General features: G+C 47.3%; 1 long non-coding RNA gene across 4 annotated transcripts; it reads right to left on the reverse strand.

The window, feature by feature from the left end:
* Positions 1 to 2,122: 2,122 nt before the first annotated feature.
* On the reverse strand, positions 2,123 to 13,789 carry LOC126989029 (uncharacterized). Of its 4 annotated transcripts, XR_007742762.1 has the most exons (3): positions 13,381 to 13,495; positions 13,178 to 13,242; positions 2,123 to 13,038 (listed from the first exon to the last, which is right to left on the reverse strand). It is a non-coding gene; the product is annotated as an uncharacterized LOC126989029 (long non-coding RNA). The 4 variants fall into 4 exon arrangements; XR_007742763.1 differs by lacking the exons at positions 13,178 to 13,242; positions 13,381 to 13,495 and adding an exon at positions 13,643 to 13,789 and having other exon boundaries at positions 2,123 to 13,104; XR_007742761.1 differs by lacking the exon at positions 13,178 to 13,242 and having other exon boundaries at positions 2,123 to 13,104; positions 13,381 to 13,510.
* Between the last annotated feature and the right edge of the window lie 6 nt (positions 13,790 to 13,795).

Here is a 13,795-nt window from a genome sequence, read left to right on the forward strand (position 1 = left end):
ACCAGATTCCATGTTATTTCTACCTAAATAGGCCTATGTTTTTTCCTTATTAATTTCTGCTTCTAATAATTTCCACTGCTCAAAAATATATTATTAGTTTTTAGTCCTTTTTTAAGCTCTGAAACTGAGTACGCTATATAAAAACCGAATTTCATGGTTATTTCTACCTATATAGGCCTATGTTTTTTTCCTCATTAATTTCTGCTTCTAATAATTTCCACTGCTCAAAAATATATTATCAGTAGTTTTTTGTTCTTTTTTAAGCTCTGAAACTGAATACGCTACATAAAAAACAGATTCCATGATGTTATTTCTACGTATATAGGCCTATGTTTTTTCCTCATTAATTTCTGCTTCTAATAATTTTCACTGCTCAAAAATATATTACCATTAATTTTTTGTTCTTTTTTAAGCTCTGAAACTGAGTACGCTACATAAAAACCGAATTTCATGGTTATTTCTACCTGTATAGGCCTATGTTTTTTCCTCATTAATTTCTGCTTCTAATAATTTTCACTGCACAAAAATATATTATCATTAGTTTTTCGTCCTTTTTTAAGCTGAAACTGAGTACGCTACATAAAAACCAGATTTCATGATGTTATTTCTGCCTATATAGGCCTATGTTTTTTCCTCATTAATTTCTGCTTCTAATAATTTCCACTGCTCAAAAATATATTATCATTAGTTTTTTGTTCTTTTTTAAGCTCTGAAACTGAGTACGCTACATAAAAACCGAATCCCATGATGTTATTTCTACGTACAAATGTTTTTTCCTCATTAATTTCTGCTTCTATATATTTCTAATGCTCAAAATAATAATATAGTTTCTTTTGTTATTTTTTGAGCCTTGAAAATATATAATAAACGAATTTCTTCTTTTTACCTATAGGCCTATATACAATTTTCTTATTAATTTCTGCTTCTATATATTTCTAATGCTCAAAATAATAATATAGTTTCTTTTGTTCTTTTGAGCTTTGAAAATATATAAAAAACGAATTTCTTTTTTTTACCTTTTTCTTATTAATTTCCGCTTCTATAAATATTTCTAATGGTCAAAATAATAATATAGTTTGTCCTTTGTTATTTTTTGAGCCTTGAAAATATATAAAAAACGAATTTCTTTACTTTACCTATAGGCCTATGTACATTTTTCTTATTAATTTCCGCTTCTATAAATATTTCTAATGCTCAAAATAATAATATAGTTTGTCTTTTTTTATCTTTTGAGCCTTGAAAATATATAAAAAACGAATTTCTTTTTTTACCTATAGGCCTATATAAATTTTTCTTATTAATTTCTGCTTCTATATATTTCTAATGCTCAAAATAATAATATAGTTTGTCTTTTGTTATTTTTTGAGACTTGAAAATATATAAAAAACAAATTACTTTACCTATAGGCCTATATACATTTTTATTAATTTCTGCTCCTATAAATATTTCTAATGCTCAAAATAATAATATAGTTTGTCTTTTGTTATTTTTTGAGACTTGAAAATATATAAAAAACGATTTTTTTTTACCTATAGGCCTATGTACATTTTTCTTATTAATTTCCGCTTCTATAAATATTTATAATGCTCAAAATAATAATATAGTTTGTCTTGTTATTTTTTGAGCCTTGAAAATATATAAAAAACGAATTTCTTTTCTTAACCTATAGGCCTATTTACATACTTATTAATTTCCGCTTCTATTTGGTGTCGTAAGGTGGGCGAGGCGACGCGCACCCCTACATATGCCCCCAGTGATTGATATGTATTGTAGAGTTTCAATTAGTACGATTTATTTATTGTAATTTAATAAGATTACAAATTATATTATTATTGCGCTTGCCTGTTTTTTTCTTCCTCTCCTGTTATTATTATTATTATTATTATTATTATTATTATTATTATTGTTATTATTGTTATTCACTTACCAATAGAGTTCAATGGCGTTCTCTGGGCTGGGATTTTTCTCTTCTCTGCTCCCGGGGGCTGAAACTCTCTCTCTCTCTCTCTCTCTCTCTCTCTCTCTCTCTCTCTCTCTCTCTCTCTCTCTCTCTCTCTCTCTCTCTCTCTCTCTCTCTCTCTCTCTCTCTCTCTCTGTAAGGATCAATGAAAAATCCGAGCGGTAAACACTGAGACCAAATTTATTGATGCATATTGTAACATTCAGTACAAGAAAGCCTGTATAAATAATTATATTAAAAGCGTCGCCGACCTGTCCAGACCACTGACCAGCGAGGGTTTGCTTGTTGACAGAGGGGCCGAGGGCGGGGCATGTGTGGGGTAGCCTGCCCTGACTAGCTCGTGGGAATGTGCAGCGTACGGGGGACATAGGATCATGGAGGTGGAATTCGTGGAGTCGGCACGGCCCGCTAATCTCATCACTGTCACTGGTACGGCCGCAAGATGAAAGCTCACGTCCGCTACCTGGTTGCTATCATTAAACTGTATACATTTATTGATGCGGTAGATCCATGTCATAAATACCTGACCTGACAACACCTGGACACAACCTCGCGGCCCCAAAAGTGACAGTTCAGGGGATTCACTTTTTTCAGGGCTGACGCCGACTCCACCAATTCTACCGCCATGCACAGGACAGACCGCCGTGCCCGCCAGCCGCCGCCGGGACCATTGCGCCAGATTGTCGTAAGAACATAAGAACGTAGGAGTCTGCAAGAGGCTGCTAGCTCTTATGTTCTGCTCACTCAAATGTTTCCAGAGTTCCACCCTTAAAACCGTCTACTGATATGAACATAGGAATCTGCAAGAGGCCGGGAGTTAATATGTTCTTCAGCTAACTCATATGTTTCCAGCGTTTCACCCTAAGAACCGTCTCTCATAAGAACACATAAGAACATAGGAGTTTGCAAGAGGCCGGGAGTTAACATGTTCTTCAGCTAACTCATATGTTTCAAGCGTTTCACCCTAAGAACAGTCTCTCATAAGAACGCATAAGAACATAAGAGTCTGGAAGAGGCTGGTAGTTCTTACGTTCTGCTAAATCACATATGTTTCTAGCGTTCCACCCTAAGAACAGTCTCTCAAAAGAACACATAAGAACATAGGAGTCTGGAAGAGGCTGGTAGTTCTTACGTTCTGCTAAATCACATATGTTTCTAGCGTTCCACCCTAAGAACCGTCTCTCAAAAGAACACATAAGAACATAGGAGTCTGCAAGAGGCGGCTAGTTCTTACGTTCTGCCCAATCACATATATTTCCCAGCTTTCCACCCTATAAACAATCTCCTGTAGGCCTAAAACATGATTCACTCCAAATTATCATTACAGTCATTAATTCCGAGGTGTTTTGGTAGTTGTTAAGCGTCGGTAACCGGTTAAAACAACAATGATCTGAGCACAACAATCTGGCGCCAATGGCCGAGACCTGACATCTATTCTTGGGGGCCTGAGAGGGACGCGTATTCTCAAACGGTTAGGATGACTTCGAGGAGGTTTTGAGGCCATTTTAAGGGTTTTGAGGCCATTTTCTGAGGTCATTTTAAGCGGCCGTTTTAAGAGGACACTTTAAGAGGTTTTGAGGTCATTGATAAGGTTTTGAGGCAGATTTAAGAGGTTTTGAGGTCATTGATAAGGTTTTGAGGCAAATTTAAGAGGTTTTGAAGAGGTTTTGAGGCAGATTTAAGAGGTTTTGAGGCAGATTTAAGAGGTTTTGAGGCCAGTTTGAGGCTTTGAAGAGGTTTTGAGGCCTATTTAAGAGGTTTTGAAGAGGTTTTGATGCCACTAAAAGGTACTGAGGTCAATTTAAGAGGTTTTGATGCCACTAAGAGGTTATGAGGACATTTTAAGAGGTTTTGAGGCCACTATAAGAGGTTTTGAGGCCATTTTAAGAGGTTTAGAAGAGGTGTTGATGGCACTTTAAGAGGTTTTGAGGCCAATTTCTGAGGTTTTGAAGAGGTTTTAATGCCACTTTAAGAGGTTTTGAAGAGGGTTTGATGCCAATATAACACAGCCTTCAACAAAACCACTCTTGGGAACCCGACACACCTTCAACACGCCTTCCAAATGTAACAAAATCACTCCTGGGAACCTCCTCTTTTTAACACAGCCTTCCAAAACCCATTAAAGATCCTCGTACTTTCAACCTGGCCTTCATAAACAACAAAATCACTCCTGGGAACCTGATCTTTTTAACATAGCCTTCAAAAACCTTTAAAATTCCTCGTACTTTCAACCTGGCCTTCATAAACAACAAAATCACTCCTGGGAACCTGATCTTTTTAACATAGCCTTCAAAAACCTTTAAAATTCCTCGTACCTTCAACATGGCTTACATTAACAACAAAACCACTCTTGGGAACCTCCTCTTTTGACACAGCCTTCCAAAACCCTTAAAAGTCCTTGTACGTTCAACACGGTCTCAAAACCCCCCGTGACAATCTTCGCGTCCGCACCGTTTGAGAATCGTCGCCCCGTGCCCCGTCACCTCAGCGGCGGCGGCGGCGGCTGCGGCGGCTGGGAAATGCAGCGCTGGAGGGCCACAGCTCACCTTATTGCTCCCGGGGGCTTGCTAGGCGGCGGCGGCTCGGCGGGGCGGCCCCATGGGGAGGGATAGGACAGGAGGGGAGGATAGAGTAAGGTCAGGTAAGGTCAGGGGCAGCAGCTGCAGCGTGTCATGTCACAAGAGGTGGAGGTGGTGGTGTGGTGGTGGTGTGGTGGTGGTGGTGGTGTGCCCCGGCCGGCTGGTGGAAACTGAGGCTTGCATACGGGGCGGGGCCGGGGCACCTGAACACACGAGAGAGGCACGCGGGGAGCACCGACATGGCTCCAGCTGCTGCGGGGCGGGGCGGGGCGGGGCGGAGGGGGCGTGGGCCTCCTGGAGGGGAGAGGCCTCCCGCCGGGCGCTGCCGGGGCAGGCCGGGGCGGGGTGGGGCCTCAGGACTAGAGAAGCTCACTGGACAGGGAGGTGACCACGACCCTCCGCCCCTGGGGAGAGGAGGAGGAGGAGGAGGAGGAGGAGGAGGAGGAGGAGAAGGTAGGGAAGGGAAGGGACTGGCTGGGGGGAGGTGAAGGAAGGGAGGAAGAGAAGATGATTGTGAGGAGGAGGAGGAGGAGGAGGAGGAGGAGGAGGAGGAGGAGGAGGAGGAGGAGGAGGAGGTGAAGGAAGGGAGGAAGAGGAGGAGGAGGAGGACAAGAGCAAGGAAGAAGAGGAAGAGAAATGGATTAGAAATGGAGGTCAGGAGGAGGAGGAGGAAGAAAGGAAATGAAAAAACAAAATTGAGGAAGAGAAATGGATCAGAAATGGAGGTAAAAAAAAAGGGGTGTTAAGGGGCATTAAGGGGGGTCCAAAGGGGTGTCTAAGGGGGGTCCAAAGTGGGGGTCAAGGAGGGTCCAAAAGGGGTGTTAAGGGGGGCTTAAGGGGTGTTAAGGGGGCGCTCACAACCTCAGCCGGCCGCCACATGCAGGGACAGGCTGCGTAACCCTGAGCAGCAACACACAGAGATAACCTCCCCATTGACGATAGCGGATAACTTTTTTTTTGTAGGCATTTTTCACTATAATATCTGTAGTAGTAGTAGTAGTAGTAGTAGTAGTAGTAGTAGTAGTAAGCCTTATATGTCTAAGGTCACGTTCGCGATGCCACCACTCTTTCCTCTAGAGAGACGCCTCAAGATTAAGCTCTTCAATACACGACTTTTTAAGAAGATTTTTTTTGGCCCAGCGACAGCCGCACCTACAGCCCGCCAGACACACAGACAGACAGACAGACACGGCACCTAAGAGTAGTGTTCAGCAACCTTACTTACGACCTTACGATATACTGCCTTAGAATTTACGGTTTCCTTACGTTATTACGCTTACGCTTTAGTATAGCTAGACTCACTAGGTTATAATATTAGGGGACCGCTGCTAGGCTACTAAGATACTCCCTGTTGTAAAAGAGCTTAGACCAGAAGTGAACACATCATCACACTACATTATGAGCAATTGGCCAATACGACAAAACACCAGTGATTCAATCTCTCATATTACTTGAGGCTTCAAATACTGGCGGACATTGCAACGCGGCGGGGCGGGCGGGGGCGCGACGACGGAGCCCCGCCCTGACCCCCGCCCGCCCCGCCCATCGTCCCCTCTCTCTCTCTCTCTCTCTCTCTCTCTCTCTCTCTCGCACATCTAAAAATATAGGTATAAAACGTACGTAGTCGTCGCTTCCTCTAATACAAAACTCTGACTGTTACCGGTGCTGGTGTGATAATACCATAGAGGTTAACATGGAAAGACTTGCCGACGCTGGGGCGCCCCGAGGCCCCCGCCCCGCCCCGGCAGGACGGGTCGGGGGGCGGGGGGCAGCGCTAATACACAAATGCTTTGGTTCACCCCCGCGGCCCGTGGCGGGGTGTGGGATATGTCTTGATGTTTGGATTACACCTATTATGCCCTCACATCATTAGTCATCATCATCATCATCGTGCTGGGGTCAGGTCCAGCTGGCGGCCCCGCGGAGTGTGTGGGGCCCCGCCTGCAACACCGACAACCACGACACACTTGGAATCGGTGAGAGAGGAACACAGCCTAGGAGAACGATTTGTGTACTTTGCTAAGATAAGACAAATAATGACCAGACCCGCTACCTACGCACGCACGCACGCACACACTCAAGCTAGACCCGTGGCGAGGGCAGAGTGGTGAGGCCGCTGTGAGGGGGGTTGTCGGGCGGCGCTTTCTGCCTCCGTCTCGTCTCTCATCCGCCGTATAGAACCAAGTCTTCCTCTCGCTGGGTACAGGAAGAGGAAGGACGAGGAGAGAAATTGGGAGTCAAAATGAAGGGAAAGGAAGAGAAATTGGAGATGGAAAGGAAGGGAAAGGAAGAGAAATTGGAGATGGAAAGGAAGGGAAGGAAGAGAAGGAGAGATTAGGAGTGAAAATGAAGGGAAAGGAAGAGAAATTGGATGAAAATGAAGAAAAATTGGGATGGAAATGAAGGGAAAGAAAGAGAAAAGAAATAAAAAAAGGAAGAAAAGGAAGGAAGGAAGGAAGAAGGGAAAGGAAGAGAGAGAGAGAGAGAGAGAGAGAGAGAGAGAGAGAGAGAGAGAGAGAGAGAGAGAGAGAGAGAGAAAATAATTGGAAGGGAAGGAAGGAGGGAAAGACAGAGAGAAAAAGAGAAAAAAAAGGTCAGAAAAAGAGAAAAGGAAGGAAAATGGTCAGAAAATAAGGTCAGAAAAATGGGGTTAGAAAAATAAGGTCAGCAAAATAAGGTCAGAAACGTAAGGTCAGAAAAATAAGGTCAGAAAAATGGGGTTAGAAAAATAAGGTCAGCAAAATAAGGTCAGAAAAATGGGGTTAGAAAAATAAGGTCAGAAACGTAAGGTCAGCAAAATAAGGTCAGAGAACGAGAGAGGCATAAAACGGCGGCATAAAACGACCTTGACAACCACCCCCACCCAGCGACCTCACGACCTGACCTTACCACAGAGATACAGTTGCTAGTGATCTCATGTCTGATAGTTTTAGCTAGCGTAGTGTAGAAGTATGAACTATTATATTATTATTATTATTATTATTATTATTATTACTATCTTAATTTGGCACCATAACCAAGATGTCGGCCCCTAGACGTGAGTGGCACACTATGGCACTCAGGGACCGCCAAGTCTCCGGGGAAATGCATCAGACAAAGCTGCATGGAGATAAGGCGGGGCGGGGCGGGGCAAGGTGGTGACCCGTGCCCTCCCAGTGCCCCGCCCAGCACCCATACTGACCCAGCCTGCCAAGGGGGAGGGCCGGGTAGCCTGACCCCGTACCCCGGCAGGTCAGAGGTCATCGCTGCTGTTGGTGTCGAGGTCAGCGATTGCGTCATCATCATAGTAGTAGTAGTAGTAATAGTAGTACTGTTACCATTAAAATTACCATTATTATTATTATTATTATTATTATTATTATTACCACTTCAATATGGAATCGTCGGAGTCAACGCTTTTTATTTATTAATCTATTTATTATAGCAGTATTAAAAAGAATATCTTGACTTGTACAAGGTCAGGTACGGAAATCATAATACAAGTTTTATCACCCAAAGCCATACAACAACAACTCCAGCGCTCTTTGGAATCAGGATCCTTTTACAACAGGAGGACTTAGCGCACGGGAAGAAGAGGAAGGGGCGGCGGGGGGGCGGCCAGGCACAGGGGCGGCGGCGGCAGACTCAGCGGGGTCGGAAGAGTCCACTAACAGAGCCATTCATGAGACTCTACAGATGTCATACGAGTCTTATCAACACAGAGCCATACGTAAGACTCTACAGATGTCATAGAGTCTTATCAACACAGAGCCATACGTAAGACTCTACAGATGTCATTCGAGTCTTATTAACACAGACACATGAGACTCTATAGAGGTCGTAAAAGTCCTCACTAACAGAGCCGTACATGAGACTACAGATGTCATACGAGTCTTATTATCACATAGAGCCATAAGTTGGACTCTACAGATGTCATACGAGTCTTATTAACATACAGACACTAGACTCTACAAAGGTCTTGAGTCTTATTAACAGAGACACACAAGACTCTATAGTGGTCGTAGGAGTCTTCACTAACACACAGAGCCATATGTAAGACTCTACAGATATCAAATGCTCCTATTTCTCTGGCTCTGGCTCTGTGGCTCGATGCTCTGTGGCGGCTTGGCTCGGGCGGAACTCAGTGTGTCGAGCCGCCCCCCACGCGACAAAGAGCAACAGCGGCGGCGGCGGCGGCTGTGGCGGCTGTCATTGGTTAAGTACGTCTGTGCCACACCGAGGTCAGGGCAGATTGACCTGACCTGACCTGACTGACTTGACCCAGCGAGTGGAAGCATACACACACACACACACACACACACACACACACACACACACACACACACACACACACACACACATACACTTGGGGACAAAGCACTATGTCGAGTTACTGGGATTCCTCTCTCTCTCTCTCTCTCTCTCTCTCGCGCTGAGGCTGGCTGTGTCTCTCTCCTTATCCCTGCACCCCACACACTGGGGTCTCTCTCTCTCTCTCTCTCTCTCTCTCTCTCTCTCTCTCTCTCTCTCTCACCATGGCCGCTGTTGCTCTTTCTCAAGCGTAATATTTTTTTTTTACTTTTTTTTAATTGTCTTAAAATAATACAGTGGGGTAAAAAAAAGCCCCATGGCCCCTAGATATTGCCCCGTGCGGCCCCGCTTAGAGAGGTACCACCGGGGGGGGGGGGTTGTTGGGGGGATGGGGCGAGGGGTGGGGTGGTGGTGGTGGTGGTGGTGGTGGGGCGTGTGTGTGGTGGTGGCGGTGGTGGTGGTGGTGGTGTTGAAGTCATTACGTACTTACACACACACGCACGCACACACACACACACACACAAGGCACATGTAACGTTGCACTGGGGGGGTAGGGGGGGGGGTATAGGGCATGAGGGGCAGGGGGCGGGGGCGGGGCATTAGGCCTACCCCCAATATATGTTCATTTATTTTGACCAGAGGAAGGTTATCACACATTTAGGCTCACAACCTTGAAACATCGACACCCGCCTCGCTTAGCTCGGCCTCGGCTCACCTCGGCTCGGCTGGGCTCGGCGCGGCTCACCTCGGCACAGAAACGCGTCGCTCAATCACTGGCTCGCTGTTGTTGTTTTCGTTTTTTTTTTCTCGCTTTTTTTGTATATATATTTTTTTTTTGTTTGTTTGTTTAATATAGATCGGTCGTCATCTTCGCCAAAGCCTCACCTCGTTGCTGTGTGTGTGTGTGTTTGTGTGTTCGTTTGTGTGTGTCTCAGAATCCATCTCCGTTTTTTTTTATACGAGTTTTTCGCGTTTTTTTTTCTTCTGGAAGGTCACACAGCGGGTTTGTCGTCGCGGGGGTTTTCTTTTGAGGTTACGACTAAATGCTTCTTGGCTTGTCCCTACATGCCAAGAGTGTGTGTGTGTGTGTGTGTGTGTGTGTGTGTGTGTGTGTGTGTGTGTGTGTGTGTGTGAGGCTCCCGGCGAGGAGGATGTGTGGCCACGGGTGTGAGGGGGTGTGGTGGGGGGGGGAGGGGGAGGAGGCCCTGTGTGGGGGTGGTGGGGTGAGAGGGGTGTGTGGGTGGGGGCTGAGATCCTATGGTACATGTGAGGGGGCGCCTTCCCCCCTCCCCTGCCTGCCCCGCCCCGCCCCGGCCGCCACATTACCGTAACCTACAGCGTCTATAATTATGTATATATTTATCTATAATAATAATAATTATATATGTATATCTTCTATAGTTATTATATGTATAGTATCATCTATATTACTCCTCGTCCACACCAAGTTGAGTATGGCGGCGGCGGCGGCGGCCGGCGGGGCGGGCGCCGCCGCCCGGGGCCAGGGAACAGAGTAAAACATCACAGGCGAAACTAAATTATTGTATACACCCAGCGGGGCGGGGCGGGGCGGGGCGGGGCGGGGCAGGTGGTCCTCCAACAACGGTCCGGGTCACGCCTAGCACCGAACACGGCTTGTGCACACACACACACGCACACACACACACGTAGCCCCGCCCTGCAGTGCCAGGGGCTGGCTTTGGGGCAGGGCCTGGGGTCCACACACACACACACACACACACACACACGCGCGCGGGGTGGGGTGCAGGACGGTAGTGTGGTGGGGGTCGCGGTGCCCCGCTAAGAGGAATGAACAATAAGGCATTGCTTGCTTGCTGCTTGCTTCTTCCACTACATCACGGCGGCGGCGGCGACGGCGGAGCGTGCGCGGCGCCGCCGCCGCCGCCGCACGATTGTCCACGGAGCGTCCTTGAGTCTTTACATACGTACATACGCGTACACGTACACGGGTGTGCATCAATTTTATGCATCAGATTATTTTTATGATCTTTGTATTTTGATAACATATTGCACGAACGTGAGAATGAGAACAGGAGACTGGCTGAGCCGACACGGACGCCGCCGCCGCCGCCGCCGCCGCCTGCGGCAGCCGTGCATAGCTGGGAGTGACTGGCGGCAGGGCGGCGGCGGCGGCGGCGGCGGGGGCGGCGTGGGGGGGCGGCGCGGCTCGGAACAACAACAACAACACACAACGGCAGATCATTAAAAGTACACTAATGGAATCGTAAACTAAAGCTGTGAAGAGCGGGTAAGTAGCGCCGCGCAGGCCGCCGCGGGCCGCGCCTCCCCCCGCGTCCCCTGTGCAAAGGTTCCTGAGAAAACGCCGAAGCTGACCCCGCCCTGACACGCCGGGCCAGGCCAGGCCAGGCCGAGGGTCACGTCACGCACGGCGGCGGCGGCGGCGGCGGCCCGACAACACGATCACCATCATCATCATCACACGTCTCGTCATGACGGCCTCATCACAATGGCTGCGGCGCCGCGCGGACTTGTTGTCTCACTGTCGCTGTTACGTTGCGTAACACACAAATGCATCCTGACTGAGTGTGTCCCCGCGGCGGGGCGGGGCGGGGCGGGGCGGGCGGAGCAGTGGTGGCATCCAACGTTTGTACGGCGGCGGCCCGATGAGCGGCGGCGCAAAGGAAAAGTTTGGTTCTTGTACATAGTAACACAGGGAGAGAAGGCGAGTGTGTCTTAACTGACTAATAACCTTGGAAGAATTATTCTGCCGCGCCGGGGGGCGGCCCCGGCCAGCCCCGCGGCCCCGCGATGCCCCACACTGGGCGGCGGGGTGGGGCGGGGCGGGGCGGGGCTGTCCCCCGCGGCGCGCCGGGCCTCAGGCCAAGCTAACAAGCACAGGGGGGCCGCGGCGGCAGCGTCAGGGCGGCGCCGCGGCGCGAAGCACTACACAACACTAGCCGAGGCGGCCAAGCTACAGACACAGCGGCGGCGGCGGCGGCGGGCACCGCACCACACACACACGTACACACACGCACACGCACACACGCACACACCCGCCGTGGTGGCCGTGCCCGCCGGCCGCCGCTGGTGGCCGCGACGCACTAATACTACCATCACGACCCGGCCTACACACACACGCACGCACTCACACGCCTCTCACACTCACCGCCACGGTGCAGCACACACACGCGGCGCGCCCCCCGGGGCGGCACGCAGCCGGCGGGGCAGCGGGGCAGCCAGCGAGGTGCCGCGGCTCACCGGAACAAACAGTGGCTGCTGGAAGAGTGTGAGCCGAGGCTTGCTGGCGCCGCTGTGTGGCGCGCTGCCTGCTGCCCCGGGGGGGGGATGGGGGGGGGGAAGAGGAGGAGGGGGAAAGAGGAGCAGCCCAGTCTGGGATGGAGAGGAGGGGGCCAGGATGAGGGTGAGGAGGGGGAGGAGGATTGAGTGCCTCGCTTAGCCTAAGTTTTTGGCAGACTGGCTTGATTATTCATTGTATTAGATCCTTCATCTGAAAGCTATAATATTGATATGGCTCAGAGTCTTGCTACACACTAGGTCATCATAGTAATATCCAGACACACACACACACACACACACACACACACACACACACACACACACTAGAATAATAACACCTCTACTGTCAATATATCCTCATGTCGTAAAAATCAAAGTAGTATTAATACACAACTGAATAATAATAATAATAAGAGAGAGGAAATATTCAGGCTGGCACTTGGCTTTATACTTCTTCCGAGAGACAAAAAACTCTGTACAAAATACTGAAAGAAACTCATAATAATAATAATAATAATAATAACAAGAACAGTGACAGCTCAGTAGCAGCGCCGTCACCGTCACACCGTCGTCCGCGTCACCGTAACTGGCGCCGGACAAGACCAACAACAATGTCCTAAGATATCATTTTTTTGTGCATTTTTTATACTTTTTTTTATACCTATCGTCGAAATCGTCATCAGTGGGGATAAAATTAGTAAGTAAAGCTGAGCGTGATAAGAAGAATGGCGTAGGCCTACCCGAGGAGCCCCGACGTAGGCCTATAGTGCTCGCGGGGCGGCGGCAGACACTCCTTAACGTTCCTTTACCATTTAATTCCTTTACCCGAGAATTGACGTTCGTTATCAAGAAATCGAAACGCAGTGATTCAGACGCATTTCAATTCCATATTCCTTTGGGTAAGATTCATTTAGCATTAGATTCCTTTGGCTGAAGATTCATTTACCATTCGATTCCTTTACCCGAGAATTGACGTTCGTTATCAAGAAATTGAAACTCAAGTGATTCAGACGCATTTCAATTCCATATTCCTTTGGCTGAAGATTCATTTAGCATTAGATTCCTTTACCCAAAAACTCCTTTAGATTAGATTCCTTTACCCGAGAATTGACGTTCGTTATCAAGAAATCAAAACTCAAGTGATTCAGACGCATTTCAATTCCATATTCCTTTGGGTAAGATTCATTTAGCATTAGATTCCTTTACCCGAAAACTCCTTTAGATTAGATTCCTTTACCCGAGAATTGACGTTCGTTATCAAGAAATCAAAACTCAAGTGATTCAGACGCATTTCAATTCCATATTCCTTTGGGTAAGATTCATTTAGCATTAGATTCCTTTACCCGAGAATTGACGTTCGTTATCAAGAAATTGAAACTCAGTGATTCAGACGCATTCCAACTCTATATTCCTTTGGCTGAAGATTCATTAAAGAACTAGATTCCTTTATTCAACTCCTTTACCCAAAAACTCCTTTAAATTCAATTCCTTTTTTTTACCCGCGAATTGATGTTCGTTATCAAGAAATCGCAACTCAAGTGATTCAGACGCATTTCAATTCCATATTCCTTTGGGTAAGATTCATTTAGCATTAGATTCCTTTACCCGAGAATTGACGTTTGTTATCAAGAAATCAAAACTCAGTGATTAAGACGCATTCCAACTCCATATTCCTTTGGCTGAAGAT

This window comes from Eriocheir sinensis, unplaced genomic scaffold (genome assembly GCF_024679095.1).
Source record: "Eriocheir sinensis breed Jianghai 21 unplaced genomic scaffold, ASM2467909v1 Scaffold103, whole genome shotgun sequence".
Classification (NCBI taxonomy): Eukaryota; Metazoa; Arthropoda; class Malacostraca; order Decapoda; family Varunidae; genus Eriocheir; species Eriocheir sinensis.